We start from the raw sequence: 22,798 nt of genomic DNA, 5'->3' as shown, positions 1-22,798 counted from the left end.
TTTTCAAATAAATATTTCTTTTTAACTTCTTTACTTAAAATTTTGAATGCGTTTTAGTTACTGAAATTTTTTTCAAATAAATATTATTTTATTTTTTTAATATTAATTTTAGATATTTTTCAATTTTTTTATTTTTTTTTAGAATTTTTTTGTGATATTTTGAAATCTCGTCAATATTAGTGTTGGAAATTGTTTTTTCAAATTAATACATATATTTTTTTATTATTTTTTGGTACTTTATTTTTATTATTTAATTATATTTAATTATCGCTAAAAAACGTTTTTTTCAAATAAATATTTTTTAAATTTTTTAGTTTTTCAAATTTTAGACATTTTTATTATTTTACTATTGCTGCTGTATTCCTCAAATAAATTTTTTTTTTAATTTCTTCTTTTATTTTTTGAATTTTTGTATAAAATTTTGAAATATTTTTATTACTTTTATGTCACAATAATTATTTGTTAACAATAAGTTTGATTAAACAAAAAAATACCATATTTTGTATTTTAATGCTGGTGACTTTCATATTAAATTTTCCTTTTTTCATATAAATAAATTTTGAAAATTAATTTTTTATGACATTTTGAACATTTCTTTATTTTTTACATCAAAATAAATATTTATTGAAATAAAATTGACTATATTATAATATAATATATTTTTTTTATTTTTTAACTTCCACCAAAAAATTTGAATAAAATATACTTTAATTTTTTTTGGGTTCGGTAACCCTCAATTCCCTCCCTACACACTTCAACCCTTCCTCCCATCAAATAGACATTTTAATTAAATCACCAGAACAGCTGTTGTATTTCTTGTCCGTCAGCTGCAGCCGCTCGAAAAGTTCAGTTGCAAGCAACAACAATGCAAACTAGAACACATTAGTCTGTAGTAATACCGTTAAATAATATTAAACACCGGGCGAGTTAAACATCATTCAAAGCGAGCGCAGAATCAACAAAATATGCGCACTCAGCGCATGAATCATTTCAGTCAATGTGTAATCTCATGTAGCGTTGCTTCGAAACCAATCCATTTCAGTTACATTCATAACCGCGCATATGTGTGTCTGTGTGTGCTATTGTGTGTATGTTTGTTTAGGGGTAATGGCTGCAAATATTTCGCCTTCACTCAATATCAAATCGCAATTACTTATCAAACAGTTAACAGTATTCATGGTGAACCAGCAGTAAATTTGCACGCGCACACACACACAGACACACACGTGCACTTGCGTGAGCACACGCATATGCGCCGAAAAGCATACATCATTTCAACGCTCATTATTTGCATAAACGCAGACACCAGTTAGTGGTTTACAGCATTATGGGCAGATTAAATGCTGAATTACTATTGTGGCAAATAGAATTTTGTGTTCACTAATATTTGCGTGCCATAAATTTCGCTTATTTATTTATTTTGTTGGATTATTTAGTTTTTGGTGTTTAATGTTTGTTGTTCAGCACTTGCTTACTTTTAATCTGGCTTGTTTGAGTTAGAATTCTAATTTTTGTTTTTAGTTAATGAATTATTTTTTTTTATAAAAAATAGTATACATGTTAAAATGGAATAAAATTATTACAAATTAAATAATGGAAAGACACTTTAATGTTTGATTTCATTCGTAGGAAAAAATTGATATTCAATAATTTTGTAATTAGTGCAAATAAATTCAGTATAGAAACTATTTAATTCGTAATAAATTTATTGTCTTTTAACATATATAAAACTTTTTATATAAAATAAAAATATTTATAAAAACAAAAAAATAAAAAAATTAATGCTAAAATTTCCTTGGCTACATAAATTAATTTTTTGGTTAGTTCCTTTTTGGAAGTAAAATAATTAAATATTTTTAATTAAAATCTTAAAGATTTTTTATAAGAAGATATGTTTTAGTAAATTTGTTTTAAATTTTTTCATTTTCTGTTTCTTTTAATAAAGTTTAGACTCAAATTAATTCAATTACTTAAATAAAATTTATATATTCAAAATTAAAAATTCTTTTTTAATTAATTTAATAAATACATAATTTTATTCTATTTAAATTTATTAAATTAAGTTCAATATTAATTTAATAGTAACAAAAGTTGATGTTCAAATAAATTTTTTTATTACAAATAATTTTGATAAAATGACTTAATTTCAAAAATTTAAATTTTATAACTTTTTTTACACTTTACATTAACATTAAATTATGTAATAAAAAGATTTAAATAATTTTAGTAAAAATAAAAAATCAAAAATATTTTTTTAATTTTTTATCGCGATTAAAAATAAATTTTTGATCCCAAAAATAAAATTGGGAATTTTAAAGCTAAATACAGAGTTGAAAACAAGAAAATATTATTCAGTTTATAACTAATAATTAACAAAAATTTATATTTCATTCTAAAAAATTAAGCAAAATATTGTTTTACCTTTTTGTAAGAGGGATGATATGTTTTAAAAAAAATTCTACACAGTTTAAGACGCTTTGTCTTATTTACATTTAATTATTTTTAAATAGAGTGTTTCAGTTAGAAATATGTGAATTTATCCCTTTTCATTTCAGCTTCTTATTTGAAAAATTTAGTTCTTTTTTTTTAAATTAAGAAAATATTTTATAAATTTTCCATACTGATTTTTCAGTAAAAAATTAATTTATAAATTGTAGTCTTCATTGATGTGTTGCATTTTATTTCTTTATTATATTTTATATTATTTTTTTTTCATAAAATTTAATTTCTACTTTTTATTATTATATTTAAAAATTTACTTAATTTCGTTTTATTTTAATTTAATTCAATTTTATTTTATTTTATTTTATTTTATTTTATTTTATTTTATTTAATTTAATTTAATTTTAATTTATTTTATTTTATTTTATTTTATTTTATTTTATTTTATTTTATTTTTTTTTAATTTATTTAATTTAATTTAATTTAATTTAATTTAATTTAATTTAATTTTATTTAATTTAATATAATTTAATTTAATTTAATTTAATTTAGTTTAATTTAATTTAGCTTAATTTAATTTAATTTGTTTTAATTTAATATAATATAATTTATTTTTTTATATTTTTTTGTATTTATTTAGTTTTTTTATTCAAATCTTAAAGTTTTTATTAAAAAGATTTTAATTTTGTATATATTGATTTCATTTTTATATTTATCCTTCTACGTTTCACCTTAGCTGGTATTTTATTACATACATACAAATATTTATCAATGAGATAACAACTCTTCCGGGTTACTTTCCATAACATTAACCTCACCAAACCAACCCCTCCGATAAGCTTTATTACCTACACATTCCATATCTCTAACAAAAAAATTTCAACCAACAACTTCATGCCACGCACCCGCCCCACAAACAGCTGCGCCAGTATTTTTTCATTAATGTCCAACTGGTTGGTGTTTTGTTTTTGCTTTGCTTTGTGCTTCGCTGCTACACAATCGCATTGTAAATATACTCATCGCCTGTCATAATTAATTCAATGAATTTGCAGATATCGTAAATTACGGTCGACTAACGCCATATTTCTTTCATAATGCATTTTATTGATTTGCAATATCCTGACTAATATCCACAGCAATATTTCATATACACGCATACACATATAAACTTACACTTACCATATAAACTGTCAGTTATGTAAACACAACGTTATTTGAAACAATGAAGGGAAGACTTTGCTTATTTTTTCTAATATAATATACTATATCTCTTATCGAAAAGTGCCTTACTCATCTAACCAAATATGCGGGTTATTTATTGCCCACAAATAAAGAGCGCAAATGAGCTGCTAATTTTGTTTCTAATGTGCTCACGATTTTTTTTAATGTTAGGTATGAATCAGCGAGGTGGGCACGCACTACAGGTGTTAGTTTTTGATTAGCCCCAATTGCTGTTGTTGCTTTTTTCATCTTCATACTGCATGCATAACCCTCATAGTTATCAGGAATACATGTATGTAAATATCCGATTTCTTCTTTTAATGGTGTGGTTACTTAGGAATGTGATCAGTATGAAAGCTGTCTTTTCAAATTAACGAAAAAGTTAGAATTTTTCACGAGGATAATTCTATAAACGTTTCTATACGCTTTGAAAATCATCCGTGACAATTTGTTTTAAAACACTCTAACTGATTCATTAGATTTATTACTACTTCCAGCTCAAACTTGTTATCAGCAAACTTGCAGAACTGAGTGGTTTAGATAATATGATATATATCAGGTAACAATTTCAAATCGAATACCAGGTGAGCCAACTGGTTTTAGAATCTTTTGATAAATCTTATGTAGTAGGTAGGCTAGAGTATAGTATACTATAAACGAACAATGAAAATACTTTCTTCATAATTTGACTTTTTTACTTAATCTTGAAAATAGGTGTCGTTCCCCTCAAAGTAATCCCTCATTGGCTCCAATACAATTGTGCCAACCTGTTTTCCAATCTTCTAAACAGTTGTTAAATTCCAATCTGTCACGTGGTTGTCACTGATCCCTCCAATATTTCAACAATTCCGAAAGAATGTTCGACTGTGAATCGTCAATTCTTTTTATAGTTTTATAATATTATTCCCCCATACCCGTTAAAAGATCGTATATTTTCTTAGCGTTCCCAACGGTTTTCCTGAAAGCGTGAAAATATGTATGTTTTAAGTTAAATACCCAGAACGTTTTGAGATTAAAATTCCTTAGACTGCCACTTTATTTGGATACTTTAAGCAACAGCAGGTATGTGCATGTAAAAATCTGTCTGGAACGTAATTTGAAAAAAAAATTCGATGTACCAAAACTATAATATTTGTATACCCTGATAGTTTGCCACAAAGTTTGTAACACCCAGAAAAACGGACGGTTTCATATAAAATACTCGTATAGATAAATTAGCAGCAAGGCGAACTGAGCCGAGTTAGCTCTCTGTATATACATTACATGATCTAGTCCCTAAGTTTTTTTTTTATGCTTTTCGCTGTATCGTTACAGCAGGTATGCCACTTGCAGGTCACTAAAAAACCAACCTACTTTCTTTAGCTGCCACAGTTTTTTTTCTTTTGTACGCTAGAAGGTCAAAGGGAGCATTATGGCTTATGACTAAGATTGCATCACCTGATACAGTTCGAGTTGCTCCTGCAACTCTGAGGGCTTAGTCGTTTGCAAGTTTATTACGAGAAGAAAATGCTTGTTCTACATGCTAGTTTTGAGCTTGCCAGTGGCCAGTTGCAGTTTCTCGAAGGTTAACTGGGAAGTTCCGAGAGTCTTATAGGTTGTTCTGGTTCACTGACTCGTTTTTCGTGCGTGAGAAAAAGTGTGCTAACGATGCCATCCATTTTGGCAGCGCTTAAGAGAAGTGGCTTGATTCGAGCACCGAGTTTGCTAACTATTTTATACTTAAGTCCGCAAGAATTATTGTTAACATCCTCGCGTAGTTGCTCCAACTGCTTTCGACTTGCCTCGATGGCATGCTTAAGCTCCTTTTTCACCGCTTGTTCGACTTCTTCGGGTGTTGCTCCTTTGCGCCTAGATCTAGTGTATGATCTGCGAAAGCGAAGACATCTGCGTCTAAGTTGAGTGATATTTTCTGTACGTCTACCAATAAACTGTTTCTTTTTCCTGAGTGAAGTCCTGGGCATTTGATTTGAGAGGTTTTAGATATCGATCTGAATTTTGGCATAGGGCTATCATACAAACTGAACGATCGGAATCAACAGCTTGCATATAAATCTTTTTCATTTTGCAAGATATACACAAGAGGTTTGCCGTGGTTTATTGTCCAAAACAGCCATACAATTTCCGAAGAATATATTCCAATCGAGTCACTAAAGTAATTCAAAGAACCGTGAATAAAAAAAGTGTTTGTAGAAATTTATAGTAAACAGAGATGCAGTTTCACTACGCAAAATAATGTCTTCCGAAATCAGTTTGTACTCGTAGTATAGGGCGTGCTAGCCATCATAGGAAATCAGCGTTACACGACAGAAATCTCATTATTATGATTTAGCAGGAAAATAAAGGTAACTTCCAACAAGTTTGTGCTCTTTCTCCAACTACAAAAAATACGCTTTTAATTATCTCCCCAAATACCCCGAACAGCAAGAGCCAGGCAGCAATTAATGCCGCTGTAAGTCAGCAAAAGCTGCTTTAACCAAAGCTTACTTCCAACTAGGCTAAAAATAAGAAACTAATTTTTAATTATTACAAAATAACAACACAGGAGAGCATAAAAATGTATTTACCTTTTAATTGCAAAAAAATAACAGTCCAAAGGAAGTATGCTTCATGGCTGAAGAAGGAAACCAATTTAAATTTAGCAGCAACAACTTAAAGTAATGGCAGGAAGAATAATATAAAAACAGAAAACTAACAAAAAAGTTAAAGAAAAGAAAAGATAAGGGAAGAGAAGAGAAGAAAGCTTGCTGGCACACAATCAATCAGGCTTGACTAAGCGCTGTAGTTGTGTATGTGTGAGTGTGTGTGTGACTTACCTTTGAGCGTTTTTTGTCCATTTGCCCACAAGCTGGCACTTACAAATGGGAATTTAAAATCCACCTACACGGATGAGACTACAGACTTACATAAATACATACATACATACATGCACTCATACATACATACCTACATACATACTTGCAACACACATCCATACATATATACATTCAAGGGCGTACTAGTATCAAACATACACATATATATATTCACCTAAATTTATATAGCCCAACCAAAGCTGAACGACATCATCCACACTAAAATTTTCTGACAAAAATCCATTATTATTTTTATTTTTTTTGTTGCTGTTGTAGTTGTTGTACTTTTTTCGAAAGAATTGCCATGATTAATTCAGAATTTCGTATGGGTGTTTAAGCGTTCGCCAGCTGCCAGGAGTCTAAGCTGAGTTAACCTTTAAGTGTGTGTTTGGTAGTACGGCAAATACAACAACCTACAGGCACACAGACATACGCACATGCATATATGTAAGCACTTGCACTTACAATTATGAATGTGTTTGCTTTTATTCATTCACTTTGCTGGCAATATTTTAACACAAACACACACATGTCAGATGATATGTGCTCTCATGTGTGTTGGATGCATATATGCGTGTTTGGATACATGTATGTGTGCAGTGTGAATGTGTTTATATTTGTACATGTATGTGTATAGCTAAGTGCTCGACAGCATGCTTTCCTCATCACTTAATTTTTATGTTCGCACTAATCTAAGCGTCCATTTCGGTTTAATGGCCAAATTTATTGAGCGCTGCCGGCTATAATAATTTTCCAAAAACACAAAAAAAAACCAAAAAAAAAAATCGTAAAAAATAAAAAATAAAAACAAAAAAACCAGAAAATAAAATTAAAAAAAACAAAAAATATGAAAAAAAAAAATTAAAAAAAAAATTACGTGATTTCCATTTTTACTTCATACTCGTTGCCTGTATTGCTTGGCTGAAAGTTCACGCCACCGTTCGTTGCTTAAACTCAATACAGCTGGGAATAAATATCACACGCTTAATACACTCACGGCGATAAAATACATATATAACTGTATTTATCTCACCAAACATAAATATATAAATACACACATGTCCTTCGAACCTTTTGGCCAAATTTACGAGCTCTTCAGGTAACCTTACTTAGCATTGCGGTTTGGCTAATTTAAGTGCCCAATTTCATTCGATCATTTTGATTTTATGAAAGCGCTTCCAAATTTGCTTCACAAGTGTACACATTTGTGGACTTTTAAGTGATTTGTTTTTGTTATGAAAAGCAATTTAATTTCACTTGCCGTATATGAATAAATCTCCAATTTACTCTCTCTCTCTCTCTCTCTCTCTTCATGTGCCTTTGTATAAACCTGATTATCGTTCTTAACGACTCAATTATTCAAGCCGGAGATTAGCCGTTCTTGAGTGTGGCTGAGAGTCTGAAGTGCGAATATGTTTGAGGTTCGTGCTGATAAGATTACTTTATGATTGAATATAGAGAATGATTGAAAAAAAGATTGCAAATTGAACAAAAAGCTGAATTTTCGATTAGGACTCTTAAACCGAAAATATGTTATATATTATAATAAAAAAATATTAGTTATAATAACCTTATTGAGTTGCTTTAACTCAGTTTAATATTCCTCTGAGCTTACCAAGCTCGCGCTATGGCTTTAGCATACCTTTGACCTCCGGCATTTATATTTAAAAGTCAGGATAGGTTTTTCTGGTAGGCTAGTAAGCCATGCATAGACCAGTTTTAATCCTTATATAGAGTCATGTTACGCAGTCTATGAGAAGTAGTCATTCCTTATACTGTCTACGCTTTGCACGAATTTATGAGACTCTTTATTCTCACTAGCGATATCTCTTTTAGTACATCATAACGTGATGATCCCAATTACTTGAAGTGTTGCTTTGCCTATACGGGAGATGTGCACATGAGAAGCTCCATTGTTTCCATGCTGCTTTGTTCTTGACATCTCCTGCAGTTTTGTCGATCTGTCAGCGCCATTTGACTGGCATGCGCCACCCGGAGACTTTGACCTGTGAGTATTTCAATCAGGTTGCTACAGTCCCTTCTATCAAGTGCTAGTAAAAACCATGTGTATTTCTGATCTACTGCTTTAGACATAACTTTTTGCAGTTTTGCATCCAAGTAGATCATTTCATCTTATTTTAACTTCCTTGCCATGCTCTTGTCAAATGGTCGTAAGGACAATGCATGGATTTATCAATGTCGGTCACGATATCGGATAACAGACCCTCCTTGGCAATCGCGCCCACTTTATTATTGTTTTCGTTGCATTTGTGCCTTGGGACCCGGTAGAAGTAAGTTTGCTTGTTCCTAGCGACACTCTCCACTGTTGTCTGTTTAAGATACTCATGATTCCTGATTGCTGCATGACTGTCCTCATAGATATTAGCTCTGGAGTTGCCTGCTGATATATTAGAGGCTAGCTTCACGATGGCTTTCCCAATAGCAGAGGCTTGAATTATACTGCAGTGGTTCGATAGCTGCAAAAGTTGCTTACGCCTAACTGTAGATAATGTATCCGGCTATCAACTCTGTGCTCCATTTTCGAGCCATCCGTTTATTCAACCTACCTTTAAGCCAATCATCCCTTGGCGGTTTACTCCAAGCCTTCTTTTACAAATGAAAAGTGGAATTCTGGAATCGATGATCATGAAACCACAAATACTCAACGAGCTATGCCCAAAGGTTCTAGTATATATCTACATTCTCCCTCAGCCAATAGTAGTTCTGACGATTTTTCCGCAGTTTTCAGCGAAGTTGTCTATAGGTGACAGATTCAGCACTAGTTGAACTAGTAGCCGACGGTTCATAGAGCTCCCGTTATGCATAGCGCAGCCAGCCGTAAGCCTATTTACCTAGCTGCTGCATCGTAGAGCATAATTTATTTTACAATCGCTTTGAAGCGCCAGTGTATGAGAGAGAAAGAAAGACACTAGGTTTTACCAAGCTCTGGCTACATGCATTTCTCACTCATTCTATGACATTTCACTTCCACAGTACCTTGCTGTTGAAGAATATCCCAAGGTACTTGGTGCGATCTTAGAGAGAGACAGAGTGAGTCCCATTTATCGAAGAGGGCCTCCAAAGAGGGATAGATGCGTTTCTTAGTGAAAGGAAGTTAATCAGTTTTCTTCAAATGCAAACTCTGACCGACTTGCGATGGCCATATACTTCTTAACTATATTGAAAGTGGTCGTTATAATACTACTAATGGTGTATATCCATCTTTCCGTTATTAAAATGGTTCCTTAACAGTTTATTTACCACTAGTGTCCATAGAAGCGGAGATAGCACTACACCCGAGGAAGTGCCCCTAAAGACTCCCTTGACCATTCTAGCGCTATTCTTTTCTATTTTTATTCTTCTAGAAATGAAGAAGCTTCTGACCCAAAGTTGTATACGACCCATTGATCCAATATAATTCAGAAAAGATTCCATAGATTCCCTGATATAACCAAAATGTTTTGATTCGTCATTGCCTCACAAATATATCTGAGAATCGTGTGGAAATTTTCAGTTTATCGGTCCAATTGTTTCAGAGAATTTTCTCTTATCGACTTTGAAAACAGCGTTTCGAGGTAACCGCTTTTAAAGTTTTGTGAGCCGATTATACTAAGTTAAATATATACACGTCCCTTAAATTAATAATTTCCTCTTGAGAAGTCTAAATGGTATCATCCACTGAACTATAAAAGACTAAACCTATATTCAGGACTATTTTATTATGAACATAATAATGAAGACTAAGACACTTTTCTTTATACAATATGTTAGTGAGATCACTTTTATTAAACATTTCTTAGAATAAAATTTCATTACTAGCTGGTGCTATGGCTATGCTCTATGTCCTGAACTTTGCTGAAACGGTTAACTCAAGCACTCGTAAATGAGAATATTATTAAGGGATCGAATTTCAAATATCAATTGATTCTCGTATACGTCGTCTAAAATATGTCATACCGAAAAAACGTTGCCTACATTTAGGATGAGAATGTTTAAATGCAGCAACGAAACAATAATAGTTATTGATCAGTGAGGAAAATTTCCTCAAAACCCATCGAAAAATGTTGAAAATTTTGCCAAAGAACACACAGGCTTTTCCAATTAGAGTGATATGAGCAATCGAAAAGGCAGCTTTTTGCTTAAGCCTGCTCTCGATTGTTAGCATTAGGAGTATTTAGTTTTCTAGCCAACTACAAACCAACTCGATACTACCTGGATTGAGATATCAGAAACGTCATAAGCGTAGTTGACTTGAGTATCCGAAATTATATTTGAGGACACAGAGAGTATTTAGTTATATTTGACATTAGAAAACAACGATTTTTGGCTGTCAAAAATAATATTCATTTTATTATTAACAAAATCGATAAACGTTGCCTACATTTAGGATGCCTTTGAATTCAGAAAATTGTCTGTGTATCATTTTTACAATAATTCAAAAAACTGAAGCTTTATTATAACTCTATCACTGAGATGTATTCCCCTCTTTCACACCTTTCTTCCAACACTTAAGAAGTGTGCTTTTCTTTCAAGTTCAAAGCAATAATGTTTTCTACTCCGAACAAAAGATTTAATCAATTGTTGTTGTCGCTTTTTGTTAACACAAGCAAATAACAAGTCTTTAAGCTCATGTTAAACCGAACTTTTAACAACCCAGACACCGTTATGCACGACACAGCAAAAGCAATCAATGACAGCAGGACAACGATAAATTTTAAAGTATTCACAAAAGTTTAATCAAATTCGTTTGCGCTGCGAGTAATTTAAATTTTATTTATTCTTCACACCAACACACACGCACACTCTCATGCATATTTGAGTTGCTCATTTTAGTTTGAATAAATTCCATATATTCATGCTCTATACAAAAACATATATAGATGGTGGCAGCGCTTGCTTTGCTGACGCTGGCGGCTAAAACTTTTAATGTGACGAAAATGCTAATGCGAAGCAACAATAACGGTACGCACTGCTGCGCACAAATATATTTGAATTAAAAATGCGTTAAAGCATTAAGCATATTGGCACATGAACATACACATATGTATAGTATGTGTATATAGAATTATTTGGTTGTATATATCAGTGGATGCATGGAGGCATATAAAGCGCACCTGCGGCTGTGAAAACACCACAATCGAGCTCATGCAACACGTGTACGCACAGATATGTTCATAAATTTGTTCGCAGATTATAGATAAATACCCAACGGGATCTATTTTATGGTTCATCAGTTTCGATTGTTATTGCAGCTTTAATATTTTCGCTAGAATAGAAGCTTGAATTGCATAAAATTGTGTTTTTATTTAAAACTGGAGGCGATTAGAAAAATTTGAGGCAATTTATTTATATTTTGAAAATATTTTTTCTTATTTCTTCACTCTAAAGCAGAGATCACCTTTAGTTTGCGGCTGATGAAATCTTTATCTACAAAAGCTTCCTTTTTACATTTAAATGCTTATTCTTCAATGGAAGATTATAAAAACTTGTGATGCGGGCGTAATCCAACAGACAGGTTTATTGCTTACAGCATGTTTTGAAATATGTGTCTTGTGAAGTGCATGTAAATATTTCAAAGCCTTTTTGATCACCAGAAAGAATGTCGTGGTTATTCTGTGAAAATAAATTACAAATAAATTTAATTATTGATCAATTTTTATTTTGTCGCCTTCGAAGCAGATCATACCTGATGTAATACACATATGCCAAGGATTTTTCAAGTCCTCGAAACACTTTTCATAAGCATTTTTGGGAAGGCCCTCAACTCCTCCAGCGAATTTTGCTTTCTGTCTTCGATCGACTGAAAACGGGTTCCATTTCACAGGATTGTTGACTTATTTGCTTGTCAAACGCATAAACCCATGTCGCATCGGCAGTGTTAATGCTTTCCATGAATGTCATTTAACCAAAAGTAATTAAATTGAGGAAAGTTGAAAAAAAGGTTACAGCTGTTCAAAAATGAGTGAATTTCGATTTACACTGATGAAAGTTTTCTTGGCCAAAACTGAAACTCTACAGGTTCTATATTCGCCACACATGGCCTTTTTCAAAAAAAAAAAAAACAAACTATACAAATATTGGCATGTCTCAATTCTTATATATCCGTCCAATTATATGCATTGGTATTGATCAGTAACACACCTAAATGTAGGCAACGTTATTGCTTCATGTTCTTACTAACGCTAGAAAATTTAGTTGTTTAATTTTGGTAACAAAATTAATACATTGCCTACATTTAGGATGATTTTATTTTGAATATAATAATAATGACCATTAAACATGTCTTAAAAAAATTGTTTTAAGTAACTTAAACTCTCGTGATTGAGAATATAAGTAAGGGATTGGTTACAGACGTTATAAACTCAATTGATCCTAGTATATGTTATACCGAAAAATGTTGCCTACATTTCGGATGAAAGTGTTTGAATGTGGCTAAGCAATAATATTTATTGATGAATGAAGAAAATTTCGTCAAAACGTATTAAAAAATGTTGAAAGTGTACGCCAAAGCATACTTTTATACAAAGTGTGATACGATTCTTTTAAAACAAAACACTAATTGCCAAAGAAATTATATTTTTTATTTAATGTGAACTACAATCGATACAATCAACAAAATTCTGAAGAGAACGTTAGCCTCCACGACTTCGTTTGCAGGAACGAATCCGATGAACCCAATTTTCGAGTACTTTACTACTGTCAAGATCGACTTCTTCAAATTGCAGTCATAAAAAGTTGGTTATCAATGATCTCTACTACTCTCCACTGATCAGAACTGGAGAATATTGAGAATTCGGAGGCAATTTGAGGCCCAACTTATGGAATTTTTCAACGTTTTGACTGACTTGTGACACGATACGAACGCCATAACTATGCCAGTCGATTATTGCATTTTTCCATATTTTGAAGCGGGTTGACTATCGATTGGACTTGGGAGTGAAATAATGGAGCCATGTTTCATTGATTGATCACATATCGGCGCAAAAACTCGTGTTTATTACACTTGGATATCTCCAAATACCGCTCCGAATCATCAACTCGACGTTGTTTTTGGTCAAAACTGAGCTCGCGGGGCACCCACTTTGCACAGAGGCCTCTCATAACTAAATATTTGTAAAGGATATGATGTGCCGTTCAGTTGATATCTTGAGAGTACCAGCTATCTGGAACAATTTTACTTTACGGTCATACAAAGTTATTTAATGGACTTTTGAATTGACCGGTTATAAGCGTTAAAATCTTATTTCTGTTATCGCTGAAGAGAGAAATGCTGAAGTGTTGATTTTAAGTCCCAAAAGAAAAAAAAAACTATTTATTTGACTATAGTATTCTGTATTAAATATAGTATCGAAATGTGTTGCCTACATTTAGGATGATTTATAATTAAAAACTAAACGTATTATATGAGGAATATGTAAATCTTTCATCCAAAATTTTAAAGTTGACTATATATCTGATGAATTTAAAATTATATCATAACATACATTCGTATTTCAACTTAATTCTGAGAAATCTATATCTATCTTTACTTTCGAGTTGAAAAAAGTTGTATATTCAAAGAACATTTTAAGATTACATTGATATATGTGAGCTTAATATATCACAGTGCATACATTATAGATTACACAACAGTTAAGATGGATTTACTTGAAGGTCCGCACAAGTTACTTACGTATATATAAAAGTTCTTATATACCTTCTATATATAAATATATTTATACAAATACCGTAATACCCATACTTAAGCGCATTAAAGTACATGTAAATCCAGCTTTATGCCTTTATAATGAGATATCGGCGCATAAATTTGCAACTAAAGTATTGCCAGCGGCTTACACACTTACTTTTCGGTGAGCTGGCTGATTGCTGGTTAGTTGGTAAGCACCGGAGCCGGCGACATTATCGGCAACGCAAGGCCTGCTGCGTATGTATGTCAGCAGTCATGGTTGGCCTGCAGGTGAATAATTAAGTGGAACAATTGTCATTTATTGCGATAGCAACCGCACATATCACACACACGCATACAAAAAAAGATAAAAATGTCGAAATAAATACAAACAGGCAGAAGCTCCCGGGCGGCGACACACAATGACACAACGCGATTTCCGTTGAGCGAAAAAAAAGCGTTTGAGCCGGAAAAAACCGGCGTAAAAAACCTGATAAGCCCGAAATAGCAAAAAAGACAACAAGAAAAAATTAAGCGAAAAACGAAACCAGAAATAAATGAGCGTATGAAAAAATAGCAACGGAAGGCGATAGGCTGCCAGCCGTGGCGCCAGATAGACATGGCATGAAGTGGGGCAAAAGCAAGAACAACAAAGACGATAACAAAAAAATGGCAGGAAAATTTGCCAGGCAATTAACGCTGTGCTTATCAGCGGCGCCCGGTGGCTGTGGCAGCAACCTCACCACAATCGACAATGTCCGTCGTGCGACTGGACTTGACGCTGCTGCACGCCGCAGGGACACACGTACGAAAATATGGATATTACGCAGCTGATGTGCATACAAAATCACTCGTTAGTGTTTTTTTCAGTGGGAGGGACAACATCTCGCAAGCCATATATAGTTTTAATATATATTAATATAAGTATATATAATATATATATCCCGGTAGACTTACGTAGTGGACTCTGCAATAAAATGTAGTGCACTTGAAATTCAAGCTATATCCGGTAGGTTTAATAGTTTTTAGAAATTTATAAAGCCTTCGAGAGAAATTAAATTTCCAATATGATTGCATATAGGAGACGAGACTTACAACTAACAGGTCACAGAACTATTCGAAGAGGCAGCTCTTGCAAAAATTAAAACAAAATATGATAACTTACAAACATATATAAGAAACAACATGAACAATCATTTATTCTTGAGACTTTAAAATGGATAAAAAGTAATTTCGCGTGTTGATAAAATATTACCTATAGCATTGATAAGTTTCGTATTACTTCTCTAGGAAAATCAACCATCAAAGATTGATATGTCAAGTTTAGAGGTGGAAAAAGAGTATCGAAAACGGTGGACACCCAGGTTGTTACCAACGAAAACATCAAACCAGTCCAAAAAATAATTTCCAATGACCGTAAAGTGATGTTGTTCGAGATAGTTGCTACTATACTATATCAAGTGAACATAGGCATTATATCATTCACGAATATTTGGATATGAGAAAGTTCTGTGCAAAGTGGGTGCCTTGCAATATCACCTTTGACCAAAAACAATGACGAGTTGATGATTCGTAGCGGTATTTGGGGATGTTCAAATTTAATAAGCGAGAGTGTGTACTTCGATATGTTACAATGAATGAAACATAGATTCAGCGTTGCACTCCGTAGTTCAATGGACAATCATGCGATTGGACTACACATGATGAACCCTCACCGAAGCACGAAAAAACACAAAAGCCGGCTGGCAAGGTTATGGGGTCTATATATAGAGATGTGCATGGAATAATTTTCATTGACTACCTTAAAAAATCAATGGCTGCTGCAGTGATTGCCAAGGAGTTTTTCTTGTGTTTGTCAAGAATCTTTATCCCGTAATTCTTGTAGTTCCTCATTTTCAAACAGTTTTGGCTGCGAGAAGACGTTCTTCGTCTGTTGGGTTTTCCTCTACTATGAATCTCTTTCTTTTTTTTTTAGTATTTACAAAGGCTTCTGTGTTAGTTGTCATTGTTGTTGTAGCGGCAGAAAACACTCTTGAAGTAGTTTTGAAGAATGGTGACGAGTTGAAAGTACTTGGCTAGATAAAAATCCAGGTCCGTTCCAGTTATTTAGACCCAACTGTCGTGGGAACGAGCTTCTGAACTATTCAGTCTATATTTGCTGGTACGAAAAATCTTGAAAATATCAAATATTATGTTCATATCAACAGCGGAGAAGTTTTCATTGAATTTGAAATAATAACAAACAATAATTTGCCTTCTGAGAACAATTTACAAAACAAACAGTTGCGCAGCAATGCAACCTTGTGTCAACAGTTTCTGCCAACAATCCAACAATTACTTAGCAAACGGCTAACAGGCAATTTTTTACTAGTTTATGGACTGTCAAGAAATAAAAGCAGCCGCTGCTTTTCCCACAAACCTCATTTGTGCAATGCTGCTCTGCGAATATATACATATATGTATATATAAGTACACACATACATACAAACACTTGTCTGCACCAACATTATTGCGTTTTAGCGTTGTCTATGCGCTTGTCTAATTTATTTTGCCGTTGACTGGTGACATTTTAATAAAGTGACCCAAAGCATTTCACCACTAATAAGACAATATATGACAGCGTGTCGCCAGAAGATATGCGACCAGCATGAACAACTCGCATACACCCGCTGCCCGCCGATCCTCGGCTCCTCAACAGCCAGCACATGTTTTTGCGACGAGTGCTGCCTCTTCTCATGGCTCATTTCATACACTACTCTAACTAGGTTTCTCATTAGCGCGCAGATTTTCTACTCGTAACTGCAGTTTTCCAGCTCAGCGAGCTTTTGGGCGTGTGCAAATGCCTTAGCCTATTAATTACTGTGTGGACGAGAGAGCGGGCGACGAAGAGAGAGGCGTGTGCAGTTTTAGCCGACGAAGAAATGTTATGTGAGTGGCATGTATATAATTGTATTTCATTTCAGCTGCTCTTATCTAATCTTATCGTCATTGTGATTATGTAAGTGTGTGGGTGTGTGTGTCTACATTTGTAGAAATGTATGTGTGTGTGTTTGGTTAATTCTGTTGCTAATGAATTTAGGTGTTTGCCTAATTTGCGCTGCATAATATTCCGTTTAATTAGTCGCTTTCTATTACAGAGACTATCCCTCTTACACAAACCCTTACTCGCTCTCTCTCTCCTTCTCTCTCTGTCTTTAGTATTCATCTTCTGTGTGCAACACTTTACCATTTCATGCTCAAATGACTTGAGAAATGCGTTCAGCGGCCGCAATGTCGCGCTTCTAATGAACCTGCAAATCAAGTGGCGGCCCACAAGCAATTGTCAATTGGCATTTGAATGCGCTTGGCTTCTGCTTTAGTGTGGTTTCTTTCTCTTCGCGACAACCGCCTTTGTTGAGTGGTAATTAAGCATGCAGCTTAAGTAAATGAAAAGGCGGATTTGTGGCGACTTCCAATTGTCTGACTTGTGAACTTCTATGCTATTTGCGTTCCACTAAAGATGAACGGTTTTCAACGCTTGATTTAGCAGAAGGTGGAGCGCTACTTAAACTTGACTGCAGAAAGACACAGACGGCTTGGGCGGGTTATTTCTATCCACCGCGCTTAGAAGTCATAAACAAATAATTTTAAATTTAAAAAAAGCTTTGGTTGCAAGTTTTTGGTAAAAATTATGTGTTGTTACGAGATCGAACCAGTGAATCTGTGAGTTGTATACGAATAAAGGAGACGCTGTGGAGTGAATTTAATTCCCTAGGGAGGCAAAATCACAAAATAAAATTATTTAAAAAGCTCGTGTTGTAAGCGGCTCTGAAAAACAGCCAAAAATACAATTAATTTTTAAGTAGAGTTGCCACCTATGTAAACATAATTGATTATTTAATTTAATGTTTTACTTTTAATCAATACTAACTTTCGGACAAATTTGGTGTGTGTGTCGTGTAATTTTTAGACTTCAGCCCAGTGACCACGTTACCCGATGCAATCCTTGGTTCCTCGACTAAAGCCACGTCATAGCCGCCGTCCTATAAATTGAAAACAACCTCGGCAGAGGCTATCTTACTCTAGTAGAGGTTCACTTGGAGCACCCTCAACTCTTGGTTTTTGGCCTTCACACTGTTGACTGGGTTCTTCCTTAACCTCTATTTCCCATAGAACGAGCGAAGTAACCACCTATCTCCAACGTTTTTTGTTGCCGTCCGCAGGGTGGCGCTTCATGAGTCGAAGGAATACGCTTTCCACGCTCGACGCTATTTTAACCAACTTCGCGTTCAGATTATTATCTGACGCCATATTAATTTGGAGAATGTAGCTTTGGCCGCCATCTTTGTTGATCGATTTTGTCACACTTAACCACCTCCAGACACTAGTTGCACGTCCGAATTCTGTCTTTGTAACAACCGCAGAGCATGTTCCGGGTCACCACGCGAGGTATACTCGTAGTTACTTTCGCTTGGGGCATTGATTGAATACTGCTGTGGTTCACCACCTCCAGCTTCGCTCCTTCCCACAGATTTGAAATCGTTCTGACCGCTCTCCTTACCGATGTTGGCGTCGGGTCGTCATTGCATTTCAAGATTTTGACTTCGAACCTGCTCTATCAAATGACGACATGGGTGCGCTCGGTTCGCCGTCCATTCTTCAGAAAAGGGTTTCCAATAGGTTAACTTCTACTATTTTCCACCGAACCTGTGACATTTGCCTCAGCGAGTTACTGCGGTCTATGAGCGCAACGGTCATTTGCCGTCTCGAAATCTCATTTGCCGCCCTCCTGGCTTGGTCGTTGTCGGTTTGTCGTCCGCATGCTTGCTGTCTAGCCTCCTGGCAACGTCTTTACATTTCCTCTTTTTCAACGGTAGCTTCGGGTCTCTCTGTGTCGAACGCTGCCTCTTTCCAGCCATATGCTCCTCAATGCGATTAGGCTTGGTAGATCAGAGGTATTACACCAATTTCGATTTGCTAAGTGTGCCCGGCCGTTCTTCACCTTTTCTCTAGCAAAAGCCAGCCGTTTCACCTCTTCATCCTTTAGGCTGGATTTGTCTTCGAGACGGTGGCATTTTCCGACCGCCGTCTTGTACTCCGCTTTTGTCTTCAACCCCTCCTTGCTTGGCTTATTCGGAGTCCTCTATGGCTGCCAGAGTTTGAACCCTCGCCTGCACAGGAGAGCGAAGAAGTTCTTCTTCCCTTTCCGGGATCGGACTGATAACCCAGTACGCTTCGTTCCTTTGTTGTCCTCTAGTTTGAGTTTCTGATTCGGAGGTTTCCACACCTAGCGTTTTATACCTACCGCCAGGTAGCTCATTAGAAAGGCCGTTGTATTACCCATTCACTTACTACTTCTGAGGATGTATATAATGCAGCTCAACATAAGGGGTGGATAGAGAAAACACGTCAGCCTTCGCACTGACAGGAGCCACCTTGAGATCATGACATTATTAGCAGCGACACGCATTGCCCAGTTGACACCCGCGCGGAGCAATTTTCGCAAACCAGCACACTAAGAAATTTAAAGCAAAAAAATTAAAAAGGGTTGCCATCTTTTTTAAAAAAAGAGTTCAAGTCGATTTGAAAGTTTTGTTAATTTTAATAACTTTACCAAATTTACATTTGAATTTTTGTATAAAAAATTTTGGAATAAGGTTGCCACATAATAGAAAAGACCAGCTTGCATAAAAATCAACGAACGATTTAATTAAAATAAATCATTGAACACTCAACATTTCAAAAAAAAAATATAAATAGAGTTGCCACTTTTCTGTTACGTTTTTCCAAAGGATTTAAGCTTTCTGAGATATAAGAAAAGCATAAAATTTTACAAAATTCAGCTAATATCAAAAGCATACTTGTATTTCTCCACTTCAGTGTAAGTAATGATTTGCTGCCTTTCACCTTTTGACCGCGAACCTTGAATTTTAAAAAGTGTAAAACCAAATAAAATTATTTATTTAATACCCTAAATTCTATTTATAGTCCAGTCATTATAGTAAGTTCACCTCGGAATTCGATATACCCATTTATATGTTTGTAAATACACACTAAACACTAAAGGGTATACCGACCATATGTAGGTTTTGAGACAACTTTAGGGTGTCAATATACAAGTATTTACAGACATATAAATGGGTATATCGAATTCCGAGATTCATACCTAATTTGAACTTAAGTGACTGGACTATTATGGTATATGTGCATTAAAACTTCCAAGAAAATAATATGTAAACGTTTTCGAAGTAGTTACTCATACGCCCCCACCAACATTGCTTACCCAGGCTAGCTTTTGTTTAGAAGCTTTTTACCGATATATATTAAAAAAAAATGAAAAGAATATTTTTAACAACATCTAATATTATCTCCACATTATATTTAAATTTAATTATCTAAAAATAACTGATGTGTAATAACATTCAAATAGTTACTCATACGCCCCGACCAACACTGATTACTTTATTTTTGGTATAAAAGCTTTTTACCTAAATTATTATTAAAAATTAAAAAAGTAATTTAAACAAATCCAATATTTTGTTAAAACTATTGAATACTTGCAATAATATTATATTTGAATATTTTATACCTTAAAATAACAAAAAATAATAATTTCCAAAAAGTTGCTCATACGTCACCGCCAACATGTGTTACTTCTGTTATTCTCATATATTTAACGCTATAACTACAAAAATTACATACGAATAGAGTTACAATCGCGCATTTCTATCCGAATTCCACTAACTGACTGAAAGTGATAGCCTTGAGGGATCCTCCTAACATTTTCACATGTACATATGTATATTTACTTACTTATATTTTTAGATTTCGCCAAATACGCAAACGAATACAAAATAGTTCAAATAATCTCCATTCAAACTATCTTCCTCAAAATACGCTATCATTTCTACCGGCTTTAATGTCCTATCTATATACAGATATATAAATTTCTATACTCACACACACATATAGGTATGTATATAGTACATATACACGTGGCATTGTATACGCATTTGTTCACTGTCGAAATAAGTGGGCGGTAATGCTTACTGTTCAGCTGCTTATGGCTCTTAAGCTTATAATGAAAACCTACAAACTTCGCATTTTAAAGTGCCTTGTCAGGTCGGTAATCCGCTTTGCCTTAGGTGATTACAGGTAATGCTGTCAGATGACAATGAAATATAGATTACTAAGCTGGAATTCCAATGCTCATTCCAGACATAATTCACATCTATTTTTGCCATATTTAGATAACAACAGAAGAATATTTTTAAAGCAGCTTTTGATTGAAGTGGTTGGGAAAGTAGAGGATTTCCAAAATAAAAAAAATGTCAAAGAACGCTTCATTACTAAATATATCCTTCCTTTAATAGAATAGGAAAAAATAAGAAAAAATAATAATAAAAGTCTATCACGAATGTACATACTTGTAGAGAACAAAAAAATATATGTAAATCAAGTAATAACTCCCATGAAAGCAAATATATATCCAACCACTCACTTTAAAACAAAAGTTTTGTTTCAAAAACCCAAACTAGTTCTTTTGGTCAATAGTTAATGAAACTGCAAAGCCGTTAAGAGCAATTCTCTGGGCTATATTACACGAAAAATATCATGCAATTTAATCACTGATATTAAATTCATATTTAAAATTCCATATTGCTTATTTTCAAGCATATTAAGCACAAAACTATAATAACCTTTGAGAAAAAAAGAAAAAAACTTCCATTTCAAACTCTATTAAAAATAAAGCAGCCAACAAAAAGTTGTACTTAAAATACTTTTGCAGACTTTATTAATACTCAAAAGCGAAGTTCTGCACTCTAATAATATAAATGCGAGCACTTGAAGGTATAGATATATATATAGTAATCTATATGGACAGTGTGTATGGTGTGCATTATGTGCGCACAATCTATCAAGCGGAAAAACTCGCAAGCTGAACGAAAGAGATTTAGATCAAGTTTCTAACGCAATTTTCATGCTACTTTATTTTCAATAAAAGATTTACATATAAACACCAGCGCTGCTGACGTAGGAGCAGCATGAGGGGGCAGTTGCCACACTGAGTTTGAATTACTGTTGCAGGAAGTGTTGTAAATTGAATGTTGAAGAAATAAATTTACATTCGCATAACAAAGTGTACTAATATATAACTAAATACTAGAGGATAGAATTGGTGCGTGCAGGTATAGGGTGTTTTCAAAGGGACAAACGCAGGAAAAACTGCAAGAAAAGTAGCAGCTTGGTTCTTACTATAGATTTTTTCCTTACTGAAGGCAAAAAATTAATGTTTAGATTTCTTATCAAGCTGAGAAGCACGTTAACAGCTGATGGCTATGAAACTCAATTCAGTATTATGAGCTACAGAGAGGAATATTAGAGTGTAAGTATAGCGTTTCTTATGAATACACCTTTCATTCGGTGAAGAATGAAACGACTAAGTGGGGTAGTGAAAGCTTCTTTTTCCATTCACTGAAAGTTGGACCTTAGTAGGACATTAGAAGGATCAATTCCTACAACAGCCAGTTTTACGACACAAGAATTGACCCAGATTTTACCCGGCCAAGGACTGTATTTTCGGATTAGGAGAAAAAAGTATCATCACAGACTTTGAAAAAATTGCTCAGTACAGATG

The 22,798-nt window shown here is 33.9% G+C and overlaps 1 protein-coding gene and 1 pseudogene across 1 annotated transcript in view; one reads left to right on the top strand and one right to left on the bottom strand.

Annotated features, from left to right (window-relative positions):
* Positions 1-22,798, top strand: part of LOC105224321 (ras-related protein Rap-2a) — a 104,672-nt gene that overhangs the window by 5,771 nt on the left and 76,103 nt on the right. The window lies entirely within an intron of this gene.
* On the bottom strand, positions 18,751-19,504 carry LOC115066007 (uncharacterized; annotated as a pseudogene).

Source organism: Bactrocera dorsalis, chromosome 4 (assembly GCF_023373825.1).
Source record: "Bactrocera dorsalis isolate Fly_Bdor chromosome 4, ASM2337382v1, whole genome shotgun sequence".
In the NCBI taxonomy this organism is placed as follows: Eukaryota; Metazoa; Arthropoda; class Insecta; order Diptera; family Tephritidae; genus Bactrocera; species Bactrocera dorsalis.
The sequence above is the reverse complement of the archived record's forward strand: the minus strand, read 5'-3'. Positions and strand labels throughout refer to the sequence as shown.